Source organism: Etheostoma spectabile, chromosome 10 (genome assembly GCF_008692095.1).
Source record: "Etheostoma spectabile isolate EspeVRDwgs_2016 chromosome 10, UIUC_Espe_1.0, whole genome shotgun sequence".
In the NCBI taxonomy this organism is placed as follows: domain Eukaryota; kingdom Metazoa; phylum Chordata; class Actinopteri; order Perciformes; family Percidae; genus Etheostoma; species Etheostoma spectabile.
Genome location: NC_045742.1, coordinates 10881277 through 10899047, shown reverse-complemented (window position 1 = coordinate 10899047; position 17771 = coordinate 10881277). Strand labels below are relative to the sequence as shown.

General features: G+C 37.6%; 1 protein-coding gene across 1 annotated transcript in view; it reads right to left on the bottom strand.

Moving 5' to 3' along the window:
- enox2 (ecto-NOX disulfide-thiol exchanger 2) overlaps positions 1-17641 on the bottom strand; it is a 171644-nt gene extending 154003 nt beyond the window's left edge. Inside the window, 2 exon segments of the mRNA XM_032527850.1 lie at positions 4527-4617; positions 17444-17641. The gene's annotated coding sequence lies outside the window, so the exon portion shown is untranslated.
- Positions 17642-17771: the final 130 nt, after the last annotated feature.

The window sequence follows — 17771 nt, the reverse complement described above, 5'->3', positions numbered from 1 at the left end:
CATAGAATTCCAACCAAAAACGCTGACCGCTATGGCTATACTTGCTCTGGATATGGATCCAAATACACCTGTAGCCACCTTTAAGAACTATCATGTGTGCTCAGAACATTTCACTGAGGATTATTATTATGGAAAAATGGAATTAGCCACACGGGCCATGAAACGTGCTGAATGATACGGCCATCCCATTGATAGTACAGACCGGACAAAGTGGATCCCCTGCAGCTACGGTAAGAGTTCCATTCTGTTTTCAGAGGACTACCAACTGTAACAGTGGTAGCGTTAGTAACACTATTACATGACTAGGGAGCTCACTACTATTGCAGTTGTTCTCGGGCTACATGTATCCCCTGTAATGTTACTGTGTTGTCACAAATGCGCTTTTTCACTCCAGAATAAAATAAGCTCATGGCTGTAGCTTTTACCTTGCTAATGAATTGGATTCCACATATACTGTTTGGCATTTTGTTTATCAGCTTCTAAAATTTGTAACTCCTCGTCTGTGTATTCTGGCTCAAAGATATATTTTCCAGATCTTGGTTTGACACCAAGTAAAAATCCTCAAATCAAAGTCAACCATGATCACCAGTGTTGTTCGCTACTATTTAGCTATGCACATTGGTTTTGCAACTGTGCTTTTTGGTGTTGCGCAAATCACTCTTTCATTAATTGTCTATGTAATCACTCCACTTAAGTAGCACTGCTTCGCCTTTCTAAGCTAAGCTAATGCTGGGGGCGTCAAACAAAGTTACAGCACGCAAGGAGATGAGAAGGGTTTGTATGGACTTGTCTAACTCTGGGGGATACGGTGAATAAGCTAAACTCCCAACAAGTTGGCGTGTTCCTTTAAAGGCTATATATATACACAGTCATTCTCCCTTTGTTCACTCTTTTCCACCTGAACCATGATGTGTGCGTCCTGTTAGTTGATATACTTTAATGTGGTTTTGATTGCCCCTTCATGCACACAATTTATGTTCATGTTCTGATTTATTGTTAAGTCTAATGAGTTTTTTTGCAGAGTTTAAACCGCACGCACGCAAGAAATTTGAAATGAATTGTATCTGCCTTCTGTCAATAAATGCTGTGCTTTAACTGCCCACCTGCTTTAAATTGTTATAAATCCCTGATGAGAGCCTTGTGCAGTCAATGAGGCTTTAAATTTAAGACAAAAAAGTGGAGCTGTTATTGTATGGTTATTTTGATTTATTGAAAAAGCTCAGGAGCAGTGGACCTCTACTATTACTCCCCCTTCACGTCTTAATGCATGCTTTCACCCTCTCACAGTAGAGGATTGAAGTGTAAACCTTGCAAAACAGACAGGAGATAAAAAATAGCAGTAGCAAAATGCAGATAGCGCTTAACGGAAAATGGCTCCATCAGAATGTTAAATGAGAAATTGACAGCGATTTGTCCTGGTCTGTAAAATGTCCGCACCACTAACTGAATAACAGGTCATATCCTCTCCATTTCACACAGACAGTAGTATCCGGGCTGCTCTCAAATGTCAAATAGCTGTTCTCAGTAATAACCAGTAAGAGGTTGACAAACAGTTTTCTGGCGTGTGTGTGTGTGTGTGTGTGTGTGTGTGTGTGTGTGTGTGTGTGTGTGTGTGTGTGTGTGTGTGTGTGTGTGTTAAGTTGCTGTGCCGCGTCAAGCAAGCTGCTCTCAGCAAAAACAGGGTGGCTACAGGTATAAATACGTTAAATTTAAGACTTTTTAATAACACTTCTAAATGAAATCTAAGACTAAACTTCCAATGGAAATACAAAGTGAAAATATCACAGAAGTATATATTTTTTTCTCTCTCTTTTTTCAATCTAAATTTAGCCACGTATCTGGTCTTGTCTTTTCCCACAGGTAAATAACTGTACAAGCCTGGAAGTCGAATCTGGAAACATTGCTTTGAACACTTCTTCAATCCCGTCAGTTGAGCTGTATAAATTATGGCTTGTCACGGTCCTCAGCTCCCAAATCACCTCTGCTCGGAGTGTTGGCATAGAGCCACAAATTGCTCGTAGGTCAGCTGGCATTGTTGGCTGTGGATTTCCCATTGTAACATCCAGCGTTGTAGCGTTGACATCATCGCTAGCGGTGGAAATGGTGGAGCAAAAACTAGCAATGGCGGGTTGCTGGCGTGCCTTTTCGCAGTCTCTGTGCTTTTTGCTCTGTACGTGCGATTCTACCGCTCTGATCCTCATTGTCCCAAGTTTGAAAATCTTCCAACGCATAACGCAGTTTGCTTCATAAACATTTCCAGGCACCGACCTCAACCAAGACTACTCGTTCTTTTCAAGCCATTTGTAATTGAACTTGCATTTTCCCATGTTTCTAGGTGGCTATGAACCATTGCTGTATTACTTGTATGCGGCGAAATTACGAATCCCACAAAATTACGAATCTCACTGACTACGGCCATGCCAAGACCCGCCCACGAAGCAGCTCGATTCGTTGGAGTTAGGCAATTGGCCTTGAGTGGTTAAGGTTAGGATAGCCGATTGGTCAAGGGACAGGTCATGTACAAATTGGGTTATGTTACTGCGACAACACAGCGCAAAGCCTACCGGAAAAAAATATTCGATCTGGCTGGCTGAACAGATTGCCTATATTTTCGACGTGACATGACACAAACATATTTAAGACTTTTTAAGGACCCACAGCCACCCTGAAAAATCTAAGACAACAGCACATCAGTATTTTGAATATGATTTAGATAAAAGAGAACAGGAAAAGCTCTTATCACATCTTACAGGCAGCTCTCGAAGGTGTTTTTAGACACAGGATGACCAGAAACTGAACAATATCTTGCAGTGACAAAGGATTCTTGCTGTGACACAAAACTCTCAACTAACAGCATGAAGAGTTGAAAAGAAGAAAGAGAAGTCCTTGCTCTAATCCAGTCTTTCACCTTTTTTAAAGCTGCAGTGGCGGAGATTCTTCTGTGACCAGTTAAAAATGAGAGTGTTGACCTATTTGCTTCCACATTGGGTATTAAACTAGGACATAATACTGTCTACTGAGTATCACATGGACATTTGGCATGTGTAAAATTAGAATGCAACCAGCTAATATATAAGTTTAGGATTGAAATTTCTTTACATATGGCAACATAAAAACTGTGAAGATGTAGTAAAGACAGATTGAACTACACTGGAAATAATTGCACTGTATAGTTAGGGGGGAACACTGTATTTCGAAAACTAGGACTACACAATAACACAGTACGGCCTGTTCAATTACAATTTAACTGAAATGGTCCTGACCATGCATTTTTTCCCCCAAATTAGGTTATAATTTTAAGAGGTATGATGGTAATATGCCTTTAATTCCTAAATTAAAACAGAGGCTTGATAATTATGCCATGGATAAAAAAAAATACACTGCAGTATATTCAAATGAACTTGGCTGTAATTTGTGGCACATCATTTAGTTGGGGAAAACTATTTGGCATGCAGCCAACTTTTCCAGTTGTTAGTAGTTCTTAGGCACCAGGCAATTAGAGGAGATACCACTTCTCTTATCTGCTGCTGAATCTGAAGGCAGATTCCAGGTACAAGTGTCCACTTTAAAAAGAAAAAAGAAAAGTAAGCAAAAACCTTTCATAGCAGAATGACACAAGATTAACTAAAACGAGTGAAATAATTTGAATTTATCATTCAACCTGAGTTTCTGTTGTCCGGTAATTACCAGTCATGGATTGGAACAAAATGAGGTCAAAATGACAAGTGGGGATAAAACTGGCTACAGTGATTTTAATATCTTTTGTTCTATTAAAAAAATAAACAATTATATTTTTTCATTTACAAATGACTTTAGACTGTAATGTATGCAATAAAAGGAAAAACTACATTGCGTTCTCGCTCTGAATGACTGCAGAAGACTAGCGTGGATTTACAATTTCTGTTTTCAAGTCGGCACTTGATAATGTTATGAGCCAGATTGTTTGTACTGTACTTTCTACTGTTTTATTTTCTCAGACTAGCAAATGGAAAATAGTTCTATTTTAATTTAGATTGGCACAATTATGTGCATTGTTTTAATTCTTTTGCCCTCTCTGCCTGTAGCTGATATTATTCTTTACGTATAGCCTGCCTATTAATTGTTTTAAGAGCAATAAACACAGAAATTATTTGACCAGAACTTTTCCCATTTGACTGGTAAAATGAAACCTGTAGGAAACATGATTGGCACCAAATCTTTTCAAGCAGGAGCTCTGCATTTCACCCACGCAGGATTAAGTTGTTTCCTGCTAAAGTTGTCAGGTTAATTAAAACTGGACTTCTGAAGTGTTATGTTTGGAAATAAAAATTAGAAATAGTAGAAATTGAAAAAAATATTGAGAAAGCAAATTTGTTAAATGGTGAATTTTAAACTGAACCTTGTAATCAACAACAAGAACATCTCTTTAGAGACATGCTGATAAAACCTAAAGGGCCAAAGAAAAAATACATTGCATAAGGCAGAGGTGGATCACTGTCATACTCAGATTTGAACAGAATGGATCTTGAATGCCATGGAGATTGTACCTGTGTTGTTGACATCATAGAACAGCTTCTCTACCAGGCCACTTCACTCTGGCAAAAAGGGCATTGCAGTAGTTTGACTTCATCTTTGATCCTGCAGAAGACAAATGTAGAAATTGAAGCCCACACTGCTAAACAAAAAATGTTGGTTCTCAATCAGCTTTGGAATTAAAGTAAGATAGCACATTTTTTTTTAAGATAGCACATTTCACTTTGGGACGCTAAAGTGCTAAATTGGAAATCCAGACCCAAATCTGAAAGATTAAAGGTCTGGCATTAAGTAATAGAAGTGACCCATCTCGAGGGGCGGCACCGAGCGTGCATTTGAAAATCTCACTGCACGCAATTGGATAACACTACGACCAATCACAAGAACACATGAGATGAAGAATCCAGAGCCCCATACGCTTAGCTACCAGTGGAGCTGACCGGTAGATTAAACTGTTGTCATCTGTTTGGCTCGCCTCTGACCCACCTTTATCAGATACACTGATGCGATTGGTGCAGCTCGGCTTCAAGGGTGTGGTTAATGAGCAGCATTACTCGATGCCAGAGTAACTCACTGAGCAAATTCAAATTGTGCTCTTGCAAGAACTCCGGGATACTAAAATGCAGCCAAAGGCAGCTTTCACACAGACAACAGCACTGCTGGAAAAGCTCAAACTTCTTCACTCATTTCAATGAGACCACTGCTGTGTATCAGAGGGGGATCTTTCGCAGAGGGATCAGGCAAAACATTTGGTTCTGGCCTTTTTAAACCAACAGCACAATGTTGGGTCATTAAACAAAACAGTTTTTTTCCTATCAACTACATGTCACACATTGGAGGTAAAATACCTTGTAGTTTGGATCTTGTACCATTCTACTAATTTGCTGCCTAGCTGGCCAGCATTGGGATGGGGGAGGAAGTTATTACTGCTGTGATTACTTTTCCATACCTGTGCAATCAAAGCTCAGAGCAATACACAGACATAAAACACTGTCTTTGCATTTTGCCAAGACATTGCAAAATGTTCACACACTTACACAATCCCATGCATTGTTTATCCATGGTATCCATTGTTTTTACATGCACAACAATATTCCACTATTATTGCAAATATATTGAATTTGGTGCAGGTCATGTAAACAGCATATGCAGGTTGTATGTTCCGAATATAGCATTTTCCAATTAAGACATGTAGGGTATTCTAGTATTATTTGGGTTTTAGAAGCAATCTTCGGACATGTACAGCCCATTTGGAATGTGCCTCAATTAGGGTTTCTACCGCAGTTTCCGCCCAGTTTACAGCATCTTACCGGTTTACGGTCAGCTCTGTGCATTGCTATGGTTTAAGTAAAACCAACCAGCCAACCGTTTGCAAGGCTGCATATCTTATAAGTAGGAGAAACACAGCAACTTTTAAACTTTATCAAAGACTTGGATATCAACAGGTTTTTGGATTTGCACACACATCGCTACGCCGACCTTTTCAAAAAACTCTTTAAAGGAATGAAAGAAGGACGCTGTGTTCGCACGGTCCAATGAGTCTGCTACCGCTGATAAACTGAAAAATTGTATTTTGCACAGATGCATGTAAACGGAAATATTAGTGGAATATTCACTTTCATAAGCCAGGAAAACACCTTATTCTGAATATTGTCTTTTTTGGAATAAGGGCAAAAAACTGAATATTATGTCAATGTAAACATAGTCAATGTTGCTGTAAAACCAGAACATTTAAGTGAGGAAAAAAAACTCAGAAGCAGTTTACCATAGCAGACTACTGTTATTATCCTAAGAAAGCAAAATAAGAATCATATAACCCAAAGATGCATTACAATCCAGGCTGCTCACTAATTAGAGCCATAGAATGAATATAACACACAGCTCTATTGAGCGCTAAAATAGGGAGAGCTATTTACTGCAGCATAAGAGAGAGAGAGAACAACAGGCACAACAAACACCACCACAAGCCCCTATAGACCCAGGACGGAGTGGATCATTACAGGGGATTAAAAAGGAGTTCAACCTATGCTGTCGATAATTTTCATGAGTAATTATTTGGCCAATGAAATGTCGGAAAATTGTGAAAAGTGTTGATCAGTTTTTTTCAAAGCCCAAGATGACATCATCAAATGTCTTGTTTTGTCCACTCAACTCAAAGATATTAACTTTACTGTCATAGAGGTGTGAAGTAACTAGCAAATGTTCACAATTGAGCTGAAATCAGAGAATCTTTTTTAAAAGAGACTTACTCAAACAGATTAATCGACTATCAAAATACTTGGCAATTAATTTAATTAAATAATAATTAAATTGACTAATTGATTCATCTTTGCAGCTCTAGAAAGGATACCCTGGAGTTGTAGTTGAATAGGAGAAATTCCGGAGGCAAATACAAAAATGAGGAGATAAATAGGTGACCTTGTTGTGCATAGAGAAACCAGGCATGTGGTGTTATTTTTTTGCTCTCAGTTGGTAAAGTAGCCTAATAATCAGAACCATTTCGTTTCACTTTATTAATTTAACCTGACACTTTGTTCATGTTAGCTGCTTTCTTGTTTTGTATGCCCAAACCGATCAGTAGCAACTCTAGCGACCAATTTCAATTGCTGAACAAATCGGAGTTGTGGGCAGAAATTTAGACGTCTGGAGCAAGTTAATGAGAATTATTGCAATTATTCAATTAATTATTCATTATATGATTTTACATTTCCCTGCTTCCAACACACTGAAAAACTGTCTGAGCCATTCCACCGATCAGGGTCATAATATGATGACTCTTCCCAAAGCAAAATCTATGACTACACCCATGCCCACCCACAACCTCCTCAACATCCGGCTCACACTTGCAAGAAACCATTAACAGTAATGAAAATCAATGGGGGTGTTAAAAGAATTGGCAGTCCAGCCCAGGAGCTGCTTTTGGTGCTGTCTTTATTAGTCTGGAAAAAGAGTGCAGGTCTCTAGCCTGCCAGCTCTAAATAGGAGTGCATTGATCAGAAGGTCAGCCCGGACTGAATCTAGCCCTTTAATTGCCTGTGTCACTCCTCATTCTCATACTAACAGCTGTCAGTCACCCCCCAGGTATACCAAGGCCACCGTCACATGTGGCAGTTCACACCAAGGCAGAGGGGAGGCTAAGAAGGAATATAGTTTTACACAAGAGGCAGTAAACCTGAAAATCAGGGTGAATTTTGCATCATATTCTTCTTCATTAGTTTAGAGCAAGAAAGAAAACCACACACTTGTGGTTTTCTCAGCAAATTATACACACAGATTAATCTGCTGATTGTTGTATTTGCCTTGTGAATTTCTCATATTTGGCTACCACTTACAGAGGATGTCCTTTTCTCAATGCAATGCAGATTCCTTACAGTCCTTAAAACACTAGATTGCTAAGCAGTTCTCCTCAATGCCTTCTGTCAATTGTCTGAATCCCATTTATGGACACTCAAGTAACATTAAACCAATTCCAATAAAATAATTAGCTACTGAACCTTGCCTACACACTGCATATTAAAGCAGTGTTTAAAGCCTTTTTAAAATGCTGGACATTTACAGTAGCAAACCAGTGCATAAGCAAAACACTGCAGGAGTGATGTACTGTGTGACAGTACAGTAGCAGTGATAGCCAGAGTATAGAAGGGGCAGACAAAAATGTATTGTGCCCCACCACCCACAACAAAACCTTCAGGTGACAAGCCTCAACTTAAAGTCCTACCTTAAAACGCATTTGTCTTACTGAACAGCTGATCCTATTACAGTACATGTATGTTTTGGTCTTGCTGAAGCCTTTCTGATCAATGTCCAAGCCTATCACTTTCAGAGAGTTTACAAAAAAGACATGATAGCAATAAGTTCCAATTTGTGAAAAATGATGAAAAGGTTTTAATTATTGTTTTAAAAGCAGACGGAGCAATGGACATTTTGTTTAAATGAGAGCTAACAGCACCCAGCCTCTGTGTATAGTATGCCAAGCAAAAGTAGATCAATTTAATCCTTCATTAGGTCTAATAACGGCATGGGAAGATGAATACAGACTTGCCAACTCCTCTCCTTTAACATAATGAATTACCAAATTTTCCCTCCCATGCTTTTACTAAAACCATTTACTTATATAAATTACTTTAAAGAAGGGAACAGTTCTTACTTTGATGAATAACATTTACTCCAATGAACCTGAGTTTTCAGTATTATCCTGTTTAATAAATATAAATTATTTATGATAATAAAGAAATTCTTTTATTGGGCAAATACACAAACTCATTAGACAAGTAAACCTTTTCCTGAGTCACCAAATGAAACAAAAGGATAAACATTTCTAAAAGATCTATCCACTGCTGATTCCAGCACTCCTGGGCTCTGAGGGAGGAAAACCACTCAAATCCTTGCACACATCAATCCAGATGTCTGGCTACTTCATACATGGGGGTCGAGCGCTGTCAAAATGGTATCCTGGCTTTAGAGCTGGAGTCATTTTAAATGTCATGGCAACTAATCAGCTGCTATCTTTCATCAAAAAGTCACAGTGAAAGGGCCTATCCTTACAAAATCTACCAGGATAAGATTGTGTTACAGTTGTACAGTTATTCAAAGTTTTTGGTGCTTTAGAGGAGGAGTGGTTGAGAGAAATCACATATCTAGCTGCAAGCCTGCTACAGATTTTGTTTCTGGATGTAGAACAGGTAAATAAATAGGTTTGCTTTGTATGTTACTCCTTCTGTAATCCTACAAATAAAAACACATTCAGATAAAACCAGAAAGACAGCCAGATGGCAATTAATCAAATCCTAAGAAACCTGGGACACAAGGGCTTATAAAATCCACCGTATATGATTCCAGTTCCCATTAGCTTGAAATATGTCGATGTCATTCATACAGGAAATGATAACCAAGGGTAAAGTGTGCAATGATGTTGTGACCACTTTTTGCTATAATCAAAGTCCTCACAGCTCATCACGACAACGGAAGATTTGGTTCAATCATCAGCACTGCCTGATTAAAAGTGTGGCTTTCATCTTCATGAAAAAATATGGCATTTATTTTAAAGTAACTGCCCTGTCCAAAAGCTCTAGAGTCATCCTCAGGTGATCAGCTAATCAGTGAAAAACAAAGTGTAAAATACAGCCAGCAATGTTGTTCAGCTCATAAATTTCAAAAGTTGTTTTTTCCTGCATTGGATTAAAATGAGAGCACATCAACACCTCTTCTTGTCAATGTCACTGCAGCTTACTGGGGTATAAAATGTATTTACTTCACACCTTTCGGAGACTTCACAAAAGATCAACGTCCATTGAGATCTGATGTGGAGATTTACCCTAAAGCTGAAAGCTAAATAGCCTAAATGACTGACCACAGGGAGTGATAAAGGATATTGCACTGAGATGGTTGGACCAATTTCAACAGCAATTCAGTCTGCCTAAGGACAAAATCGGCTTTGTATTGCAGGTGAGTGGTTAGGACTAAATGGAACCTCTATGCCCTGAAAGTATAACCAGTTCACTTTCAATGCCAATGTGTATCACATGTGTTGTGAGATTCCCATTCATCTTCTACTTTACATAGATCTACAGCATATCCCACGTGGTACGTGGAGTGTAAGTGCTCTATTTTTTTTTAAGCCTCCTGGGAAACGTAAAGCGTATGCTCTCATACTGTCATTTAAGCTAGTTTATTTTTATACCATAAAAGTAGGTGATGTTTAAACTTGTGAAATATTTTTATTTTCAAATGCCATTTGAGTGAAGTGAAACAGAAGGTAACAAAAGACCTCTATGATGGAGGGAACTATAATTAAGTTACTAATGTCTTCATATGCACATTAACTTTGCCCTCATTTCTAACCCTGCAGTGCACATGAAGCTGTAAATAAGAAAACATGCTGACACTTTCTAACCTTTGATTGCCATACAAAGGGAATTATTTTCTACTTTTTACCAGTCCTTTACTAGTATATTGTGTTATTTTGGGAATAACAACTGACAACGGGAAAATGGTTTATCTTCAGAAGTTAACCCAAGTTAACCCAATCCTGACAATTGAAATTGGGTTAAAAAAAAAAAAAAAACATTTGGCATAATAGTGGCACTTGGCAGGTGTACAATACCTTTCTGTAGGCTGAAACCTGTATCTGAACTTTCCAAACGTTTCTGCCACTACAGTTAAGATACAATAAGCACCCTATTTCTATTGATATTATACAAAACATTTAGACCTATGACACTGTATTTAATATTATTTCAGTTAAAGGAAAGCTGTACCGCATGTATGTTTTCTTAATGTAATTTCCAGCAATCAAACATCAAATCAAGGTTAACTGTGCTAAGTAAGTAAGTAAGTAAGCAAATATTAATATCCAGTTGAAATCAGCATTACGTGATACCATAGAGTAAAAGGTCCCAATTGAATTCAATTACTAGTTAATTAAATAGGAAATACAGTTAACACAATGTAAAGCCCCCATGCTGTAACACCCTGCAGTGCCCTGCTATGCCATGAACTACTACAACTACAATTTCTGGTCATGGTTCCATTATCTTTATTTGTGACTATAAATACCCCAACCGGCAACGTCAGACACCGCCTACCAAGAGCCTCGATCTGTCCGAGGTTTCTACTTAAAAGGGAGTTTTTCCTCACCACTGTTGCACTAAATGCTTACTCTTGGAGAAATTACTGGAATTGTTGAGTGTTAATGGAGTGTGGTCTAGACCTATCTGTAAAGTTTTTTGAGATAACTCTTGTTCATTCTGCACTAATTCATAGATTTAAAACTGCACTTTTAACTGTTTATACTATTCTAATTGCTCACTTTGTTGTTTTGTGGTGGTTAGCTACTGTGTGCACAGACCCAAAATACACACAAGCTTATTGATTTGCTCAGATGGCACCCTCCCACGGCCTGCTTCTTCTTATACGACTCCCAAATTCCCTTGAGGGTCAATAAAACATCTCATAATGAGAAATGTCACCTTTCCTCACCCAAAGTAGGACAAAAACAATTTGGTTCAGAACATGGGGAATGTTCTCAACATGGTGCCATCCACTAAGCTAAGTTTAGCAAGACAGCCTCGGGCAGGAAAGTCTAGTCAGACAGATTTAGCGGATGAAAGCAAAATAGTGCTGGGGCACTTTTACACAAGACACGACAAACAGTAAGGACACAGCCTCAAATTTAAAACAAACAAACAAATAACACTGAAGAAAGAAACGTCATACTAATATTACTAAGCAAAAGGTCGGTGGTGGACTGTAATAGACGAGGGTTTACATTCAGGTTAATGATGGGATTAGTGGGAGTAATCATCTTGAGGCGTTACTTAAATAACATGCATGGACATCAGGTTGAGATCGGCTGACATTAAAGACATCTATGAGGAAAGTCACTAAAAGAAAACTTCATTTTTGCAGTTTTAATCTTTTGATTTAACTTTAAAATTGGATAATAATTAGTGCAGGAAACAACAGCCACAAATACCAGGTGGGCCAGCTTGTTATTCTGATGCGTTAATTAGGCTGACGATGTCACAGGTGCTTGTTTACTGAAGTAAATACTAGGGCATCCTACTTCTTAATGAAGCATTTTCATCAACATATGGAAATCTTCTTTAAACAGGGGCCTAAAAGCTTCTAAGGAACGAGAGTTGTGTACATGAGCTTGAGAGCAGTGGGTGCTAGAGCTGGGCAGTATATCGATAGTATATCGATATCGTGATACGAGAGTAGATATCGTCTTGGATTTTGGATATCGTAATATTGTAATATGACATAAGTGGTGTCTTTTCCTGGCTTTAAAAGCTGCATTACAGTAAAGTGGTGTTATGAACTTACCAGACTGTAACTGTTCTATAATTTCCCTTTCCCCACTTAGTCATTACAGCCACATTACTGATTATTATTTATTTATTTATCAAAAATCTCATTGTATAAATATTTTGTAAAAGTACCAATAGTCAACACTACAATATTGTTGCAATATCAATATCAAGATATTTGGTCAAAATATTTTGATATTTAAATTGTCATATCGCCCAGCCCTAGTGGGTGCTGACATGATGTTGATGACTTATCCTTATCTTAAGCATTTAGGCATGTGACATGACATCAGCATAATTAATGCAACTGAGTAACTGGTTTGCATACATGGCATTTATTAGCTGTTGTTACCTGATATGATTACTGTTTTAAAGTAAAACCAAAAGATTTAAAACTGCAACAATGCCTCTGTCCTTTTTGGAAATAACTCTATAGGCATAGGATATCATGATTTAGTTTTTTTGCCCACAACTAGGGCTGCAACTACTGTTATTTTCATTGTATTCAGCATAGATATAAAACAACAGATGTGACATGACGTCATAACTAATGGGACAACCATCTGCCATCTTACCTGGGTACTGTTTACAATTGCCACCAATGGGCCAAAACTTTATGGCAAGTCAGAATTACATGTCACATCTATTGTTTTATATCTATGGTATTTAGTTTATCACATAAAACAAAGAAATACAGCAAATTCACACAGCAAATCCACACTATGGGGAAGTTGGAAATAGAGAATAGCCATTTTTGCTTCAAATTAATAAGCTACTTACCGTAGGTAAGTAAGGTTTGTCAATTAACTAATGAATTAATCAACTCAGCTCTAGAAAACAATCCAATTTAGATAATATGTTTGACAGCTTAATAGCTCTACATTAAGTACACATAACCTTTATCACAGACCATTAATGGTTTCTTTCAGTCTTTTGAATTTTGTGTGTGTGAAGAGCAGAGCGTTGTCTAGGACTGCTGTAGCAGGAAGGTTTGGACAGGATTTTGACAGCCTCCCCTTCAGCATGAACAAAATATTGAAGTTCAATTGTAGTCTTTACAATAGCAGCACTCTACAACTGTGGTACACCAGCAAAATGTTTCTTTATGATTTCATGAGTGACTTGTGCTATAATAACACATTTTATGCTATACAGCAGAATTGCATGTTTTTAATTAAATTGCTCTATAGATCTAGTCTATTTGCATGTAATCCTGCACACCTCATTAGCATTCCTAAACAAGCTTTCAGCTACTCTAACATTGCACACTGATTATCAAGGACATGACATCTTTTATATGTGGGCTCTGAAAACAGAGAGGCTGCCCACCACTCCCAGGAATTTCAAGTAATAAAAATATTGACCATATGGTGGTGGAAGCTAAGTGGGCGTGCTGTCATGGTAATGAATTTTAATTAACTGAATAAAGATTGCAGAAGGAAACAACATATTTCTCCTTGTGTCCACAAAGATGGGTCATGTAGAGGAAGGGATATTTTACATATACTATCAAGAACTCCACTCCTTGGCCCTTAGGGACATAAACATACATGTATTGTCCATCAATATGAATGAGATAGTGATTGGTTAATATGCACACCCATGCACATATTACATCCATTTTTATGGGTCAATGTATACCTAATCCAGCATCTCAGGTTATTAATGTGTTTTCCGATTCACAAACAGAGCTGTCACTGATTCTGAAATCAGCAGCTCATAACCACAAAACACGTACATAAGACTACGGATTTCTGTGCCTCATGTAAGTCCTACGTACACTGAGGCACAGCCCAAAGCACTGGCCAGAATCTATTTGGACACTGAGATCATATTATAACCAGGCTATCTTAATTCTGAAGTGAAAAACAAAAACTAGATTTATATGCAGGGCAGGCTTTTGACTTCAAATGTAAGTCTATTGCATTTTTTATTGAAGCTTAGTGCTGTTCCATCCAAGCAGCCAGGGTCACCTTACCTAACATCCACATTTAACTGAACTGACAGATCTAAAATGCAGTGCAGAGATGTGCACGTTTAATAAAATTTTGATTGTTAGAGCAGTTTACGACAAAAGCATATTTAAAAAAAAAAATTTTTTTAAATCTTTTACATGGTTGTTGATGGGCGGCTGTAACAAATAAGATTCAGAGAGCCATTCATGATCTGACATACTGTGTACAATAAAAAAATATATCCTAATTTCAAATTTTAAAAAAAAATCTGGTTTATTATTAATTAAACAAGACAAAATCCTTTTATATTCTGGTCACGGTGTAAGTTAATATGAATGCAATCATTATATGAATATCATTAAATATGAATCGGAGAAGGTTGACAATGACAAAAGGAAGATGATGGGATTATTAGCTCCAAGGAAGGTTGTCTGTATTATGTTTATAAGTTACAGATGATTAAGTTGAGGAATATGATATGGGTTAAAAAGACCTGGGTAGGTTTGACAGATTGTTTAAAATTTGTTTTGTTTAGCGTCTCCTGTTAAGTATATCTTAGCCAACCATTGTTCCTAGCTGATCAGACTTAAACAATGCAACAAAGCACAATGACATGATAACATGTCACAATACGCCTCCTACTCTGACACACATGTAGAATCCCCTCAGCACTCACAGCTGTGGTGTCCATGTGTCTCTGTCCTGTGCCTCCAATAAGTCAAACACAAATCCATCAACAAAGTAAAGCAGTAGATCAGGTAACACTGGCGTGGGTGCAGTTCTTATTTGTGCAAAGCAAGGTCACGGAACCACATGGATGCTGGATCAATCAGACCGATTAATGAAGCACAACCTGCTGACATGAAGAATATTGACACCCCTGTTACATCTTCGTCCCACAGTCCTCAACACTGCTTGAATAAATCAGGGTCAAGTAGAAGGAGGCAGGTAAACTACTGAGCCCAAGTCTTCACACACTAAACTGAATACAAGAGGAAAGCAGCCAATCCTCACACAAAATTAGAGCTGCAATAATTAGTCATTATTTGATCGATAGAAAATGAATCAGTAACTATTATTTTGATAATTGATTCATTGTTTCAGTCAAGCGTAACTTATAGTAGATATTTTCTGGTTCCAGACTCTCAAATGTGACCATTTGCCTGTCTATCTTTCTCTAATATAAACAACATATTGAATATTTTAAGGTTTTGGACTTTTAGTTTTAGAAAACAAGCTAATTGCAGACATCATCGTGACCTCTAAGAAATTGTAAATACTCATTTGTTTTACAATTTTTTACCATTTCATAGACTAAAGATTATTTTAACTAATAACTGGCAGATTAATTGATAGCGAAACTAGTTACTCTACAACAAATGTTAGGCATTTTTTTACTTGGAAATTGACTTTAATAATCAATAATCAAAATAGTTGCCAATTAATTTTCTGTTGATGGATAAATCAATTCATCAACTAATCATTTCCTCACATTGGGGCAAAGGATTAAGTCTTTTGATTAAACACTAATTAAAGATTACATGTGTGGTTGCATATTTCAGTTTGATAAAGAAATGAGTTAAGTATACATCCACTGCCCAGTCATCTAATAAAATAACCTCCTTGCTCTTAGTAAGTCTTCACAACATCACAGAAATACATACAATTACAAAACACTGAAATCCACATTGTGTATAAAACGGCCCACAGCTCTGCAGCAGATAGAAATGCCTACGCAGTTGCTTCTCTTCTAATAAGCTGGTTTGCTTAAAGCACCCCAAACGTCATTTTTCTGCCCAGATTCTGGTTGTATTTCTGACAACAGGGACTCAGAGTGGGCCAGAACAAAGGGCATCCTCCGTTTTTAATAAAAAAGGAGGATTAACCTTTGCTATCAACAGCGCCTCTCATCGAAAATGTGGAGTCAAGATTTAGGATTATACCTGAGAAGGCATGCTTTTATCTCATTATTGGACTTAGATCTTCAGACCTGTAAGACACCCTATATATCACTGGCATTAGGTTACCATTAATGACTCAGTAATCCTTCAAATTACTCCAAAGAAATGCACCTCATCCTTTCTGGAAATTGGTGTAATTGGAGCGGTGTCTTCGGTAATGATCCCCCATATTTTTAGAGGCGAGCTCACCACTTTTGTGCCCTCATCAAAGAATGGTCGTCTGAACATCTAGATAAGTACCACAATGGTGATTCTTATCACTTCTATATCACTATATCACAGCGCTCATAAAACGTCCTTACTACAAAGAACAAAACTGGCATTCTCAAATTTCTAACAGCACAGCACAATCATTTGACCCCAAAGTATTTTCTACTCACTACTTGACCCCTGTGCTAAAACATTATTTGACTGGATCATCAGTAATAATAATAATAACCAATAATAAATTATAATCCAGACAAGTGACACATGAATAAAGTTGATTTAAATAATTAAATGACGATCAAAGTTGTTCAATAAGGTTTATCAACTAATGTATTAATATGCCCTATGGTACAAAGAGACACTATTCATTATTTTGAGAGTTTGAGAAAGTTGCTCATTATTCTGAGATACTAAGCCATTATTTTGAGAAAGCTTCTCATTATTTTAAGATACTAAGTCATTATTTTGAGAAAGCTTCTCATTATTTTGAGGTAAGAAGTCATTAGCTATAGCTATGTTTTGAGAGTGTCTCATTATAATTACTTACAGGATCTTTTTTTCCATCACATTGGCGGAAATGGGCTTCCATAAAAACCAGATGTATGGCTGATTCATGAATGAACTAAGTTGAAAGAGTGTAATTAGCTTAACAGGGTTATATATTTTCACTGCAGATACACAAAACGACGCTAATAAATGTTGTCACACAGCTCGAATTCACTTATGTAAATTCAGCAGTCAGAAAGCTAAGTCAGCTAACTTAACTTTACGTAACGTTATTTGGACAAAAGGCAAATAGTTAGACCAACTTCATGGTAACATAACGCTTCAGATGAAACTCAACAAAGCGTTTTGTATGTTGCAAATATATGTAATATGCCGTCAACTTTTAGCTCATTGTAAACTTGAGAGAAGCTAACGCTAACTGACGTTACTGTTGTCGGAAGTTAGCGCCTGAGAAGTGAAAGAGGAAAGCAAGGAGGAAGTATAAAGGTACCTGGCTGTAACGTTATCGTCTGTCCTCTTTCATGGTCTCTGTGGCGCTGAAAGGCGTCTTAAAAATCCACACGACCCTTGGAAGTTTCTTCCTCTTGTTCTTGTTGAGTAGGTCTCCAGGAAAGCCTCTGGTTAGCAACGAGAGCTGTCAAACAATGGCGGAGCCAAGTACGGCAAGCGTGATGCCGACACGTGTTCTTTGTTGACGTTTTTTTCGCATCCCCCTATGGGCGAAATATTTAGAACGGTTTCGTTTTGGGTTTCGTCAAAATATCGTAAAACATTCGTGTAGCTTACTTAAGGAAGCCCATTTCTGCCAGTTTAAAAAA